At 41.4% G+C, this 16,835-nt stretch overlaps 1 protein-coding gene across 2 annotated transcripts in view; it reads left to right on the top strand.

Moving 5' to 3' along the window:
• LOC134212668 (histone demethylase UTY) overlaps positions 1-16,835 on the top strand; it is a 235,730-nt gene that overhangs the window by 70,476 nt on the left and 148,419 nt on the right. The window contains exon 1 of one of the 2 annotated variants that reach the window (XM_062690717.1): positions 4,895-6,132. The exons of the other annotated variant lie outside the window; for it this stretch is intronic. The gene's annotated coding sequence lies outside the window, so the exon portion shown is untranslated. Of the gene's footprint in view, positions 1-4,894; positions 6,133-16,835 lie in introns of those variants that run through there. 2 annotated transcript variants of the gene reach the window in all.

The following is a 16,835-nucleotide window of genomic DNA, read 5'->3' as shown; positions in this document are numbered from 1 at the left end:
ATTTTACTCAAACTCCAGAACAATTTGGAGATCTTACAACATCTCAAATGCCTGGGTTTGAGACGCAAGTGAAGGATAAATACTCGGAGGACATAATTGGGTTGACACCGCGGCTGAGGACATCATGGATGCCTTGGTTGATTCGATATACCATTTTACTCAAACCTCAGGACAATTTGGAGATCTTACAACATCTCATATGTTTGGATTTGAGACGCAAGTGAAAGATAAATACTCGGAGGCCATAATTGGGTTGTAACCGCGGCTGACGACATCATGGATGCCTTGGTTGATTCGATAGACCAATTCACTCAAACTCCAGGACAGTTTGGAGATCTTGCAACAACTCAAATGCCTGGATTTGAGACGCAAGTGAAAGATAAATACTCGGAGGACATGATTGGGTTGATCCCGCGGCAGAGGACATCATGGAAGCCTTCGTTGATTCGATAGACCATTTTACTCAAACTCCAGGGCATTTTGGAGATCTTACAACATCTCAAATGCCTGGATTTGAGATGGAAGTGAAAGACAAATACTCGGAGGACATAATAGGGTTCATACTACGGCAGAGGAAGCCTTGGTTGATTCGGTAGACCATTTTACTCAAACTCCAGGACAATTTGGAGATCTTACAACATCTCAAATGCCTGGATTTGAGACGCAAGACAAAGATAAATACTCGGAGGACATAATTGGGTTGATACCGCGGCTGGGGACATCATGAATGCCTTCGAATGCCTTGATTCAAACTTCAGGACAATTTGGAGATCTTACAACATCTCAAATGCCTGGATTTGAGACGCAAGTGAAGGATAAATACTCGGAGGACATAATTGGGTTGACACCGCGGCTGAGGACATCATGGAAGCCTTAGTTGATTCGATAGACCATTTGATTCAAACTCCAGGACAATTTGGAGATCTTATAACATCTCATATGTTTGGATTTGAGACGCAAGTGAAAGACAATTACTCGGAGGACATAATTGGGTTGATACTGCGGCTGGGGGCATCATGGAAGCCTTGGTTGATTCGGTTGACCATTTGATTCAAATTCCAGTACAGTTCGGAGATCCTAGAACATCATAATTTATTATCACACATGTTTCGTATATAGTTTACATTTATTTTAACAAGTTCACAGTAGACAACATGCTTGAAAACATTTTCTGAAGCTTTATACATCTTGTTACTACACGTGGTTCCTAAAGGTACCAAATTATCATCGTAAGCTTAGTAGGGATGCTCAAAATGTGTTCTTATGTTCCAGGTGATGTCTTTCATTTGTTATTTTATCATTTCCATCATCACTATATGAATAGATATCATTTTTGGTAATGAAATATAAGTATATCTCCAAAATCGCATTTTTCTAAATCCGTTGCTTTACTCCCACAGCTCTAGTGAAAAATTGAACACCCCTAGATACAATATTTTGCAATGTCCAGAAACTAGAAGAGATGGCTAAGAGGTTGGTGAAAAAACTGAGAAAATCGGTTGAAAAACCACTGAGATATAGCCATTTGAAAATTTAGTTACAACGATTTTCTGAACGAATGAATCCTAGTGTTAAGGAGCAGGATAGACATAGTCGGCGACGGTCAAGCTGACGAACCACCAATGCTGGACGAGGTTAAGAAGGCTCTAAACGAGTTGAAAACAGTAAAGCTGCTGGGAAGGACGAGATCCTGGTCGAGCTTCTCAAACACGGAAGTGAGCAGCTGCATCAATCAATCCACAACATTATCCAGAAAATATGGGAGGATGAAGAACTGCCTGCCGGCTGGTTGGATGGCCTCATATGCCCAATCTATAAGAAAGGGCACAGACTAGAGCGTATCCTGTTTAACAGATTGAGACCGCATGAGGAGTCCTTCGTTGGCGAATACCAGGCAGGTATTCGTGGTGGCCGATCAACGACGGATCAGATGTTTAGCCTGCGGATGATTCTTAATAAATTCTGGGAGTATAACTTGCAGACTCACCATCTGTTCATCGATTTCAAAGCAGCGTACGATTCAGTGAAGAGGAATGGGCTGTGGCAGATAATGTCCGAACATGGTTTTCCGGCGAAACTGATTAGACTGATATGTGCATTCCATTCCTCCGGGAATTCCTTCGGAAGTTCCGCCGGGAATTCCTTCGGAAGTTCCGCCGGGAATTCCTTCGGAAGTTCTTCCGGAAATTCCTTCGGGTATTCCTTCAGAAGTTCCTCCGGGAATTCCTCCGGAAGTTCCTCCGGAAGTTCCTCCGGGAATTCCTCCGAAAGTTCCTCCGAGAATTCCTCCGAAAGTTCCTCCGGGTATTCCTCCGGAAGTTCCTCCGGAAGTTCCTCCGAAAGTTCCTCCGGGAATTCCTCCGGAAGTTCCTCCGAAAGTTCCTCCGGGAATTCCTCCGGAAGTTCCTCCGGGAATTCCTCCGGAAGTTCCTCCGGGAATTCCTCCGGAAGTTCCTCCGGGAATTCCTCCGGAAGTTCCTCCGGGAATTCCTCCGGAAGTTCCCCCGGGAATTCCTCCGGAAGTTCCCCCGGGAATTCCTCCGGAAGTTCCCCCGGGAATTCCTCCGGAAGTTCCCCCGGGAATTCCTCCGGAAGTTCCCCCGGGAATTCCTCCGGAAGTTCCTCCGGAAGTTCCCCCGGGAATTCCTCCGGAAGTTCCCCCGGGAATTCCTCCGGAAGTTCCCCCGGGAATTCCTCCGGAAGTTCCCCCGGGAATTCCTCCGGAAGTTCCCCCGGGAATTCCTCCGGAAGTTCCCTCGGGAATTCCTCCGGAAGTTCCCCCGGGAATTCCTCCGGAAGTTCCCCCGGGAATTCCTCCGGAAGTTCCCCCGGGAATTCCTCCGGAAGTTCCCCCGGGAATTCCTCCGGAAGTTCCCCCGGGAATTCCTCCGGAAGTTCCTCCGGGAATTCCTCCGGAAATTCCTCCGAATTCCTCCGGAAGTTCCTCCGGAAGTTCCTCCGGGAATTCCTCCGGAAGTTCCTCCGGAAGTTCCTCCGGGAATTCCTCCGGAAGTTCCTCCGGAAGTTCCTCCGGGAATTCCTCCGGAAGTTCCTCCGGAAATTCCTCCGGGAATTCCTCCGGAAGTTTCTCCGGGAATTCCTCCGGAAGTTCCTCCGAAAATTCCTGCGGAAGTTCCTCCGGAAGTTCCTCCTTCGGGAATGAGCAGAAAAAAGCCGATTTCTGACTGCTCTCTTTGCTGTTTCGTTTCGATTCTGCTTTCCGTTTCACGATGTTCCATTTTTCTTCTCTCCAACCCACGTGCTAAATTATGTTTGAACACTTTTTAAATTGAACGATGTTCAAACCAACGGGGTTCAAATTGAAAACGTTCAAATGACCGAGTATTCACGGTATTCAGTTTGAGTAATTGAATAATTTTTACATTATTAGCGCTGTGTTCCGAGTTATTTTAATTTGTGTTGTGGGTCCCTAGAATGGTGGCATCATATTTCCTTTAAACTTAAAGTTGCATCTTCCCTTATGCACAATGTTTCTTTTTCTCAACGGAAATATCAATTTTCTTTCCTTTTTCAAGCGCCTATTTCTGATTATACTACCACCTATGACCCCACATTGTAAATTAATATCAATTGAACCCAGATAACTTGTAGTAGGAGACAATTTGAACATGCTCAGATTTCCTGTCCCTATTTAAATACATTTCATTCCAGCGAAGTATCGTTGTAATGCAGTTGCTCGGAAAGCTCGCACAAATGGCACCCCTTTCCAGGAACGAAGGTTCTATGCCCCACATGCGGCCACACACTTCCACGTCCACTAGTTGTCGTCCATCTCGCACAGAGCGCAGCATATCTTTCTAATCTATTTTGACGGAGTACGTGCACGCTGGCTGGCTGAACACTTATACAATACATAAAATAGTACATGCACTAGCACTACAGCACCAATCAACCCATAGCCTCCGCCTAACCTATGTAGGATTGTAGGAAGCAAACTGATTCGAAGCTTTACAGCCATTCGCCATCCCATAGGAAATCCAAGTCAGAGTGTCTCCTGATGGTACCGGAGAAGAGCTGACAATCGCAACAACGACAGCCGCCAACAACGATGATGCGGGAACCGCTAGAAACACGAGACTCGTTCTGCTACTGCTGGCTTGCTCTGTTTCGCCTCGTCCACGGACGGACTGTGCTCAATTCGTGTCGTGCCAAGTGGGGTGCGGCACGGTCATCGGTGGGTGGGTGGAAGTCCCGCTGCACGGTAGATGCAGCCAGCAGCAGCAGCAGCAGCGGGTGGGTGTGTGTATGTCTGTGCCCAGTGCCTCACCTCTGCGAATGATTTCCGCCGTCGTCGTGTCGATCGGCACGCGCGTTCATCGGTGTGAGTGTGTGGATGTTTTTGTTGTGCATTGATGCCGTAATAAGCCATCGCCGTCGTCGTCACAAATTCTGGTGTAAGAGTTCAAATGTGTCACGGAGGAATGGGTTGGTTTTGAAAGCTGGAAGGGGGAGAATGAACGTCGACTGGATTGTGTTCCTGGATGGTGTTGGTGTATATTCAATAGAATGGGACATTTTTCGTGAGATAAACTGGAAATTTGATCTGATCAAACTTTTCTTTTTGAAGGATTCTTCATATGAAAATATATCTTTATTGCATTCATTTTATCTCAATTAGCTTCCGAACTTTCTATAGAAAGCTTGTTTAGAGTGTTTAAGTGTACCATACTTAGTTTTCGTAGAAGGCAATCATATTTTGTTCTTATAAAATTGTTGACCCACCCTAAATGTCCATTCATACTAGTAGTGAGCATGGTTCATAAGCGGAGCTTTATGTTTTGCTGCCAGCAGCAGCGCACTACACAAGCAAGAGCAACTCGATTTTCCTTTTTGCTTGGGTCGCTATCAATAGTCGCCGAACTCGGTGTTCAGTTTTCGACGGTCGGCCAACGCGTTCGGACGAACAACGAACGACGCGTGATACGTGTGGAGTGTGAGTGTTGTGTCGCCTGCCCCTGGGATCAGAGAGAAGGTTCATCAAGAGTTCTCAATCGGTAGAGAATCTAGGAATTGGAATTGAAATCGGATTGCTATGTGAAGGGTTTCGTGCGGAGCATTAAACGTGAAAAGAGAAAAAAACGGTGAATTAAAACCTAGCTGATTTTGTTCCCTACTCTACTGTAGTTGTTTATTCAACCCAAAGCGAGAAGTTCAGAAGAATCTGATAGCTTTGCGCGAGTGGAAAGAAGAGCTTGTGCCAGGGGGAGAGAAAAAAGTGTTTTGTAGGCAGGAAAGTATTAGGTGGGAATCGTGAGAGGTTAATGGGAAGCATAGAAGCATACGAAGCAAAAAGTGTGATATGTGTTCCGAAGAAAGGAGATGGGAAAACGAGGAAATATCAGTGTTCTCTAGTTTTAATAAATATTTAGGGTGTTAAGATGTGCTCTTGTTCGGGTTTTAATAACTGCCAGATCGTAATTTTACAAACGAAATCTTTTTAAATTTGCGGAAGCCGTACCGAAGAAAACTTGTTTAAAGGTATTTTCCGAACTGTTACCAAACCAGGAAAAACTTTCAAGAAATAATCCGTACCAAGTGAGGAAATTCTCCGTATATTATTGATTCCCGAGTGTTGTTCAACTACACTGCCATCGTTGTGTGCGAGCGTATGTGTGCGTTATTATGGTGGTGTTTTCGCCACAAAGTGAATACTCCCGTTCTATACGTACATGCCACTGCCAAGTCAGCTCAAGACCAGAGCCAGACTCGCTTTCTACACACAACATCGAGAAACCCAAACCATCCCATCGTCAGCAACATCATCATCATCATCATCATCAACGCCGTCGTCGTCACACACAGAAGAATGGTCGTGAATGGTCGCAGGCGGTGGAGTGAAGTGAAATAAAAGTACATGTGCTCGATCGAAGCAGAGAAAGAGAGTAGCAAGTAGGAAAAGCATCCAACCTAGAGCAGGGTTGAAGTGAGCAGCATTGGAGCGGACTGCCGATAACGAAACAATAGAAAGATAATTTGTTCAATGGAAGTTTAAATCAAGTGAAAGAGAAACGAGTGCTGTTTGGGAACAATATTGAACCGGAAGCTAAGAGATTCTGAAAAAAGTGTGGGCGGTTATCATAATAACGGATTCAACTGATTGATTGACGAAAGGTGGGTATCATTTGGTGTGAAATTGCGAAATTTCGGACTCTGATTAGGGATTTCGGTGTTTAATTTTTGGTTGACATTTCGGCGATTCATACAAATCAATGTCTCTTTTAAGTTGAAATGAAAAACGAGAATGAAAAAAATAAATAAATTTAAGTCAGGTCAAAAAGATAATCAGCGATTCAAAGAGGGTTACTGTTCTGGGTCGCAACAATAGAGCTCGACTTGACTCGACAATCGTTTTTCGATTATACGTACATATTATGATTGGATTTCACAGGTTGGCAGTAAATTTGTATTTGCGATGCTCATGTGTTGCATTTGTAGTTCTCGACCTCTAAAATCGACTGGTTACTGGCGTTTGTTGTTTGATTGGGAAAATTCCGAGATTATTTGGTCACAAAGTATGAAGGGGATCATCGCTTTAACGGCGTTGAAGTCACTTGCATGTTTGCATGATTGCATGTTCATATAAGTTAAAATACTAAGCTATTACAATAATCTAAGTTATTACGATATTTGAATGTCTCCATGAGTGTTTTTCAGGCAAACATGAGCCTCTTAGGAGAAACCATATGTGGGGATTGTAAAAACTCTTCAGCACAATATGAGCTTAAAAGCATATTGAGACGTTGGTAGATTTGCGCGATGATTCATCTTGTGACTAAACTTTTTCGCAATTTTTGACGTAGAACTACGTCTGTCTTTTCTATATTGGGGTACACTTTACGATTGCAAAAAATTGAAAATCGTCACGAAAATATGATAGACTTTGAACGTTAATATCTCAGCCGTTTCTCGATGGATTTTCAATTTTCTCGGACCATTCGATCAAGGAAGAGTCAACGCTTCATAGCCGATGTACACTGAAGTCGTTTGTTACGCGGTTATTTTTACAGGAATCGTTTATTATGCGATTTTTTATTCACGCGAGTTTTTGGATTCCCGCATTCCTTTAGACATATTTAGGGATTTACGCGGATTTTCACGTTGTTTCAATTTCCGCGGCCCATATCTTCCGCGTAAAAACTTACTCCAGTGTGTTATAATACTTATGAATGATAATATTTACTATTGTAAACTTGCTAACAGTTTAGAATCCGGTTTCTGTGAATCAGTCAATCTCGTAAATGCATCGCAAGCTTCTTCTTCCATAGCATTACATTCCAACTGGAACTTGGCCTGATTTTCAACTTTTTATAACTTTTGATAACTAATTTATCAGCATTTCTTTAGTTATTCATTGAAAGTTTTTTATGTCCGCCATTGCAGGGCTTTTAGCTGGTGCAGTTCGTTTATGCTAACTTAAACGTGCGTTTTCCTTGAAAAGCTTGGGGGTATTTGACGATAGCTTCTTGCTTACGTCTGTTGATGCAGTAGAGGGGCTCGGAATCTTCTTCGCTGCTGCAGTGAATGCGTTCTGGTAAACTTTCTTTGGCTCGTTTTTGCTGATTCGTCGGTGACTGCCGGACTAAACGCTAAGTTCGACGCAATTCACGTGAAGGAATAACTATTATTATCAATAACGCCGTTGACAGCCCAGCTTTCGCAATAGGTTTTTCTGTAATGAGCCACCAGGGGCTTGACTGACTTAGCGATGGGTGGTAAGTCTCTGTAGCAGTTTGCGTCGGTGATGGTTGCATCTGTACACTATCAGCCATGCTTGTGCTTTTCAAATTGTGTAATCGATTATCATTTAAAATAATATAAACCTAATTAATACCAATTTAATGTCAACAATGAAGTTCAACGCTTCGAATCGAGATACAATTATCGAACGTTTCTCACTCTCTAGCGAGTTTTTATCAATTGGTAATTTGGATATGTGAACGCTTGAGAGTGTTGTTCATCCTCGATTATTTGAAAATTTTATTTTTATCTTCATTTTCAAATGTTGGTCCAAAAATTATACACATCACATCGAAAACAGATTCAGGCTGGGCTTGAAAAACGCTTGCTTTGGTCTCATCGCACAGAATAGTCGAAAACCTGTAGATTACATACAGCTACGTAGTTCAACGTCACCTTAGCGTACAACCCGATTGGGCTGAACCTTTGAGTTTTTGAAAGGGTTATGGAGTCTTTATTGACCCTTTCAGGACCAATTTTTTAATCATTGTTACCCAGTAAATTTGATATATTCCATTTGTTTTCGTGAATAATAACGGGGAAATGACAAAACAAGTTGAAAAATATTTTGCTGGATCATCCAAACCACAGATCCACAGATTGCGATCTGCAGTTACCATTTTTCGTAACTCCGACATATCCATAACATATTCGCGAAGACCAAGAGACATGGTCTAATGATTTTGGGATATCCTGGTTCATCCAAACTGTCCTTGAGTTCAGGACAGCCAGTCCAGAACAGTTTCTACAGCCACGACACTATTTTTATTCGTCGATCCAAGCTTGGATATGTATTCAACCATAGAAGATGTAATACAGACGATGTAATGCACGTTGTTGGATACATATCGAAATTTTGAGCAACGAAACAAGCCTTCAAAGCAGCTGTAGTCCCGAAAAGTTTAGATTATGCAGCATATCAAAATTATCTTACGATGTATATAGACCTTCCAGGAGCTGTAATACACTTGGTTCAATACATCTAGAAATGTTGATTGACGAAAGCCTCGAAATCAAGGACATTTTGGATTACCTAGAATATCTCAAAACTATCTTACAATATCTGTTGACCTCCCAGGAGGTGCAATGGATATTGATGCTTTGAGTACTGAAAAAAGGTGTTCTTGCAGCTGTAGATCTCAAGTTCCGAAATCAAGAATAGTTTGGTTAACCCAGAATATCCCAGAACTGCTTTGCGGTATTTTTCTTACCTTCTTTAAGATATAATGAACACGGTGAAATACTCAAATAAACATTGAGTAACGAGAAAAAGCCTTTTTACAGCTGTAGATTTCAAGTCCTTAACTCAAGGTCCTCTTCAACTGCAAAAAGCCATCGTGTACGCGGCCTTCCACAAAGCCTGTGGCCTCTTCCGGGTTCTCTACTTCCGGCATACGAACAACGTGACCAGCCCACCGTAGTCTGCCGTGTTGTATGAGCTTAATAATATCCAGCCCTTTATACTTACTTGATACTTGATGGGCTACAGCTCTTCGATGAACCTACGCCGAATGGAGTATCCTTCTCCACTGGACTCGATCCTGGGCCAATCGCTTCCAGTCGCCCTGAACATTGAGCGCCCTCAGGTCCTCTTCAACTGCAAAAAGCCATCGTGTACGCGGCCTTCCACGAAGCCTGTGGCTTCTTCCGGGTTCTCTACTAAATATTATCTTCGCTTGACGTTCTTCCGGCATACGAACAACGTGACCAGCCCACCGTAGTCTGCCGTGTTGTATAAGCTTAATAATATCCAGCCCTTTATACACCTGGTACAAATCGTGATTCATGCGACGCCGCCAGATACCGTTCTCCTGTTTACCGCCGAATATTGTCCGCAGCACCTTACTCTCAAACACCTGAGAGCTCTCTGATCAGCCTCCTTTAACGTCCATGTCTCATGGCCGTATAAAGCCACCGGAAGAATCAGAGTAGTATACAGCGCGAGTTTTGTTTTCGTTTGCAGACTACGGGACTTAAGCTGGTTACGAAGTCCGTAATAAGCCCTATTTGCAGCTGCAATACGCCTTTTCACCTCGCGGGTAACATCATTATCGCACGTCACTAATGTTCCAAGATACACAAATTCTTCTACCACTTCAAATTTTTCACCATCCAGCACTATTTCGCTACCACCACCACTAATGAACCCACGTTGATTACCAGCGACCATGTACTTCGTTTTGCTGGTATTGATCGTGAGTCCAATCCTCGCTGTCTCCCTCTTAAAAGGCGCAAAAGCCTCTCCCACGGCACGGCGATCAATTCCGATAATATCGATATCGTCCGCAAATTCCAGAAGCATATGCGATTTTGTGATAATGGTACCGCTTCTTTGCACACCAGCTCTCCTAATCGCTCCCTCGAGCGCTATATTGAACAGTAGGTTCGAGAGTGCATCACCCTGCTTTAATCCATCTAAGGTAACAAATGACGTCGATACTTCATCCGCAACCCTTACACTTGATTTCGATCCGTCCAACGTTATACGAATCAGCCGTATCAGTTTCGCCGGAAAACCATAATTCATTCCGTTTCACTGAATCGTACGCCGCCTTGAAATGCAAGTTGCAAGTTGTACTTCCGGAATTTATCAAGGATTTGTCTCAGGGTAAACATTTGATCCGTCGTTGATCGGCCCTCACGAAAACCTGCTTGGTATTCGCCGACGAAGGACTCTTCAAGCGGTCTCAATCTGTTGAACAGAATACGGGACATAATTTTGTACGCCGAATTAAGGAGGGTTATTCCTCGGTAATTGGCGCACTCCAGTCTGTGCCCTGTCTGTCTCCAGAGAGGGCAAATGAGGCCGTCCAACCAGCTAGCAGGCATTTCTTCGTCTTCTCATATTTTTGACATAATATGCAGAACTTCATAAAGCTGCTCACTGCCGTGTTTTGAGAAGTTCAGCCGGGAGCTGGTCCTTCCCGGCAGCCTTATTGTTTTTCAGCTCTTCAACAGCTTTTTCAACCTCATCTAGTGTAGGTGACTCCACAGCTTGTCCATCGTCGCTAATATTTATTCTGTTCACCGATGCACCGTCACTTCCTCCATTCAACAAAGTCTCGAAGTGTTGCTTCCACCTGGCAGCCACTTCAGTTTAATCTGTCAGCAAATTCCCTTGTTGGTCGTTGCACATTTTTCCCTGATAGGGGAGTTAATTTCAAGCAATTTCACTGAAAACAGTGTTTTTTCTATCTTTATTAGAGAGATTTGCAGCCCTAGGCTGGCTCATCTCTTAAAAAAACAGTGTTCACTTTTATTCATCGTGTGATTTTATACATCCATCCATCCATTTTTCTTGTGTTATGGGAAACCTGAAACAAATTGCATGTTTTGACCTACATGTTCTTCGGTAACATGTCAAATACTGCGATCAAGAAATCATTAGAATCATGATTTCAAACAGCAGGTTCCTGGGCGTCTTCTACGCGATTTTCGCAATTCTTTCACGGTTGTGTTATACACCTCATCTAGTTTCATATAGTTTTCTAGTTTGTTATGTTTCCAGGGACCCTATTTTTTGTTAGAGCAGCTGTACGGATGCTCTCATTTAAAATGTAGAAAATTTCGATTTATCATATTCAATATGAGTAAAATTTACCGATTAAGAAGAACTTCAAAACGGAAATCAACCCAGCTTGTCCCTGCAATACCCTAAAGCCCTTTCGTATTATGTGGAGTCCAAATAAGTTGGATGCGGATGTTCTAGGTTCTCCAAATTGTTCTGGAATTCAGATCATTTGGTCTACAAACTACGCCTTGATTCAAACCGAAATCAACCCAGCATGTCCACACAAGTCCCTAGAGCTCTTGCGTATTTTGTGAAGTCCAAATTAGTTCAACTGGTCAATCGATAGACATGGGATTGATTCCAATATACTGATATGAGAGGACAAAATTAAAAAATGGAAGGACAAAGTTTGTCCGACAATCTCTTCTGAAATTTATAAGTAGTTAACCAAAATTGAACAGCACAAAAATTGCACATTCGGCATCTCTGAAAAAATCTTCTCTTGGAGTACAACTGGTTATTCGATTGCCACGGAACTTGTTCCGAAACTCCTGGAATCTTCGGTAGATAAGGCCAACACTGAACAGCAAAGGAAATCGTTCGACCGACAACTCATTTTTTTCTGAATGTCATGATAAAACTAAACAGTCTCCTATTTTCTACTAGAATCTCTGATATGGGACGTCAACATTGAGCAGAGATGGAAATAATTCGTCCAAAATCTCAAACTCTTCAAAATGTTATGAGTTGTCTCTTGCGCCGATCAATTTACTAGCAAAGCTTCCGGAAGTTTCAGAACCTGTTTTGTCACCCCCGGATGCTTAGTTTTATTTCAAGATGAAACAATGAAAATAGCTCGACAGCTCAGTATGATTCGCTATTCAATTCTGTTTTTATTTCATAACAAATTATTAATGGCGATTTAGACTTGATGAATGTTGGAGCAGCAGACCTTCGTCCCTTTAGAAAATCCGAAACCTTGAAACGTCGGAAATGTAACTAAACGTTGTTTTTGACCATTTAGCATGAAAATATCTACTTAAATTAGTTAAATATCTAATATTCCGAAAATTTTAGACCCCCATAATGAACCATTCCACTCCAGTATAAAAAAATTAAAGTCTCTTGACCCTTACCGAAATTATTAAAAGCCGAAGATGTCAGACGAATGATTTATTTCAATGTTCAATTTTGGCTTCTTATACCGGAGATTCAGGGAATCAATATTCGAGCAACGCCTAACAATATACTCTTTGTCATCAACAGAGTTTGTTACTGACAAACGCAACTAACGACAAACCTTTATCAGAAATTGAACACAATATGACAAGAATCAGCTTGCTCTGTTATTTCCGAAAATACGATGGTAATTTTGTAATCATTATTCGATTCTCGAATATTTCTATAAACGCAGCAACTATGATAGCATAAAACCAAAATTTTCTCTAGAAATAATGCAAAATAACGGAATGAAAAGTTAGCAACAAGATTGTCTTCTTTTTTGTTGCTGACAATTTTTTTTCGGATCTTTGTCATTATTATCTCCGACAAAAACAAAGCTTTGTCGTTGGTTCTCTTTTGTCACTTGTTTTGCATGCGCATTCCAAAAAAAAATGATTCCCTGCGGAGATTACATATGTGCTTCGAAATTCTGAAAAGTTGGAGTTGTCCTTCACTTTTCAATTTTGTTTTTTAATCCAGGAAATTCCAAAGTATGATACGTAGCTCTCAAATAACCAGTTGCAGTGCTGAATCATTTTCAGACGATAATGATTGCAATTTGCATGTGAAAACTTTTCACGTAAAAACAGTAGTCGAGTTGACTTCTCAAATTTTGTACTCAAACGATAATAAACGAATTTTAATTCCAACATTAATCTTTGTAAGTAGTAGTAATGTTCAGCTAATGTTCAACAGTTCGTTATATCTTCTATTTGGTGTTATGGTTTCATGTTAGTTGAGAAAAAGAGTCATGTTAGTAAGGAAAATGTAACGGTATAAACCTGAAATCAAGATACGATTTTAGATTCTTAATCGCTGGCATGTTTTTATCACTTGATAATTTAAAAGTAAGATCACAGATGATTTCTGATCATCCCCGATTTTATAAAAATTTGATGTTTCCCATTCCTGGACAGTTGCACTACAAAAAGAACCTATGGTTGATAAAGTGAATCGCATAGGATTCTCAGTGTGGATCATAGAATTAATAGAAAATGCATTTGAAAGTTAGTTTCATTTCGAAGGGGGGTTTCTGATTTCCCAATCGCAAAACAAATGAGTTTTCTTACATTTTTCGTCTTCTATGCAGCATGGTTATCAATTGTGAGCTTTCTAACATTGATGGATCTACATGTATTAATAAATAATAATCTACAATATTAAAAATAAGATATCCCCACCATTGTTAATAGACCAACGGCTTGGTAAAACCGAATACGTTAGACAATCAGCCTGGAATGATTTCCTCGTGGAATAAATCATTCGACGATCGCTTGCGCTTCCGATTCATGAATCACCTTTCGGAATTCCGTGAATCTCTGGAAGGCGAGTTCAATTAAAAATGATTCATTTTACCTGAATCATTTCCACTGGAATGACCAGTTGACAAAATAGTGACGCATTAAAACGCGGAAGTCACGCATCAAACAATTTTGTTCAACACTGAATGTGTTATTTTTTTAGTCCACCGAACAATGGATATAAACAACTAGTGCATGCGACATGTGCCTCAAATCATAATATTATGCAACAGATAGGTAATCATCCGTTTCATTGTTAGTTCAGTAATTTATTGCGCCCAAAAGTCTTAGAATAGAACCCTGGCCGTCGCGAATGCTTATATACAAACGAAGGCAAGGAAGAAAAAACTGCAGCCCGAGCACACTCAGGACTGAAGTGCAATTTTACAGTTTTTGTTTTTCGCCGCTGTTCGACCTGCTTCTTCCGTTTGTGGTGCTGCTGCTGCTGTTGCTGGCTGTTGCAACCTCAGTAGCGCAGTCCACGACTCTTCGCTGTCCTGTCTGTCTGTATGGCGGCCCGGTTCCGCAAATACACTTTCGCACACTTTGTTTGTTGGCATTGATGTGTTTCATTCTGGCGTGTTGTTTGTGGGTATTTCTTAGTTCTTCTTTGTGTTTAATTCTACTGTTTTTAGATTCGCTTGGACTGGATTTTTTGTTGCTGATTTAATGGGACTGTTGGTCGAATAGTTTTAGCCGAGGCAGGCCCTCCTTAACTATTTATTCCTGAGCTGAATCTAGATGCCATGTTCCCGATTGACTCAAATGTATACGTCTTATAATAAAACACAAAATAATCTCATTGATTGTTATTGTTTCGGGAATCACTTTCGGAATTCTAAGCTGAGATGCGATTAGATGCTAGATGAAGCATGGTAGATTAACATAATAAGTTCTTTGGTATTTAGTAAACAACACGTTTATTGTTTGGAACTTATTGTATGATCTAGAAGAAGAGTTCGTTCGAGTTTGCGTACTTTATAATGCGGAATTTATCAGGATGCCCTCCGGATCCAGTTCTCCAGAGTTGATCCACTTTTCGGAGAAGCGAATCCAGTTGGCGATTCTAATCGCAAAGAACCGTTGGATTCGCGCGTCAAAGTCTAACGCGACAGTTGGTCGTCTGTCAGTGTGCCAGCAGAAAAAAAGGGGTGACATGTGTGTTATGTTAATATAACTAAATATCTTTCTATTTCGCGCACTCCACCTCGCGCTTATCGGTCTGTACAACCAGCCATAGCTATATGTAGGATATGGCCCAACTCAGTGAAGGCCTACCCTAACATTACGGTCGTGTAGCGTAAATGTGTGACGTAGATGGCCCGATGATGGCAATGATGATTGTCGGTTAGAAAATTACGTACGTGGAGAACGATCTGTACGGCTATATGACTGCTGACTGGTCGGCATTGACTGGATAGCATTGGTGATGTGTTTTGTAGCGTGCACGCTTCCTTGATAGAATGTTGACTGTACTGATTTAGACGGTTGTGCGAACGATAGTGTGACGTGAACGATTTGATTATAGCCTGAGATGGATTGAGACGTCGAAGCATATTACGTTTGGTAACATTCGGATGGTCTTATCACGATGATGGTCAAACAGTGGAATTGAATGGAATCAACGTAGTTCAGCTATATGTTTAGATATTGAAACTACTTGGCTTTCTGTCGCCAGTTATCAGGCACATATTGTAAATATTTACCATGCAAGCACAGCTCTGTTGGTGTTTGCTGTCATGATTGATGATATAGTTTACGCCAATCGTAAATAATAACTATTCAAGCTATGAAAAACCATAATCAGGTGCTTTTTTAGAGATGGGCATTTATTTTTATTTTTATTTCGAAACTGATTTTTTCCACTTAGAAATTTCATCAGTTGCTTTCTCCCATTTATCACATTGGCAGCTCGTTAACCAAGACGAATCTCTGTCTCTCGAACCTAATCCAATAAATTCCGTATGAACTCGTGGCAAGTGCAGAGGTATATTCGGCTTGCAGTGGGCGAGTGATTGCATCATTATTTCCTTCCCCTTCCCTACATTGACTTGCATTCTGACGTAGCAGGTGCAAGTATGACCTAACAAATGAGATCATCAGTACTTGTACATTGAAGATGGGTGCTAGTCCCAAGCAAACATCTGTTGGCTCTCTGTGCAAGAACAGCTGATCTGGTCATAATGGAGTAGCAACTACGGGCAGCCAATCAAGCTCAAGCTCAATAAATAAATAAATAAATAAATATGACTGGAATGATCCGGATTGGATTTGAAACAGTACACATCCTATTTTTATCTTTTTGTGCAAAAGTTAGAAGTTTCACGACTTGTTTCTATACAATTTGGAAAATGTCCACCCTTTGGCTCCTTCGAAGCTAGGCCAATATGTCCAGAATGGTCCGAAGTGGAGACAAAAACACCACGTTTCCTTTTACATTTATGTTTAGCAAAATAATGAAGTTTGAGTTGTCACACGACTTGTTAAGACTTAAGACTCAGATTCAGTAAAGTGATCCCAACGGAATCTTAAATAGCTCTGGAAACAAACCATTGATTGCCTAGAAATCCATCAAATTTAAAAATACATGAAAGTCTGGTTGGGATGCAAGTTGTTTTGAAGAAGTCGGTCAAGAATGATGCTTCTGACAGTCGTTTAAATCTCGCTGAACTATTCAAAAGGACCTTAGTAAAAAAATTTTCATGAATAAATTTGAATATTGCAATCTACAGACCAATATGAAAGCTTTTGATTGCAGTACTTGTATAATTTCATGATTTTTTTACTTAGGTCCTTTTGAAAAGTTAAGCGAGAAATATTGACAACCTCTGAAAAGCATACGTCAGTTATGGAAATGTCAATCTGAATTTAAATGAACCCTTTCGAAAATCTGAACAAATTCGGGAATGGTGTAAAATAGGTGGCGAAATATTCAGGGCGACTGGAAGCGATTGGCCCAGTATCGAGTCCAGTGAAGAAGGATACTCCATTCGGCGTAGGTTCATCTATGAGCTGTAGCCCATCAAGTAAGGTGACGAAATAGG

The sequence above is a fragment of the Armigeres subalbatus genome, chromosome 2 (assembly GCF_024139115.2).
Source record: "Armigeres subalbatus isolate Guangzhou_Male chromosome 2, GZ_Asu_2, whole genome shotgun sequence".
Taxonomy (NCBI): domain Eukaryota; kingdom Metazoa; phylum Arthropoda; class Insecta; order Diptera; family Culicidae; genus Armigeres; species Armigeres subalbatus.
Note: the sequence above shows the minus strand (reverse complement) of the source record. Positions and strands in the feature narration are given on the sequence as shown.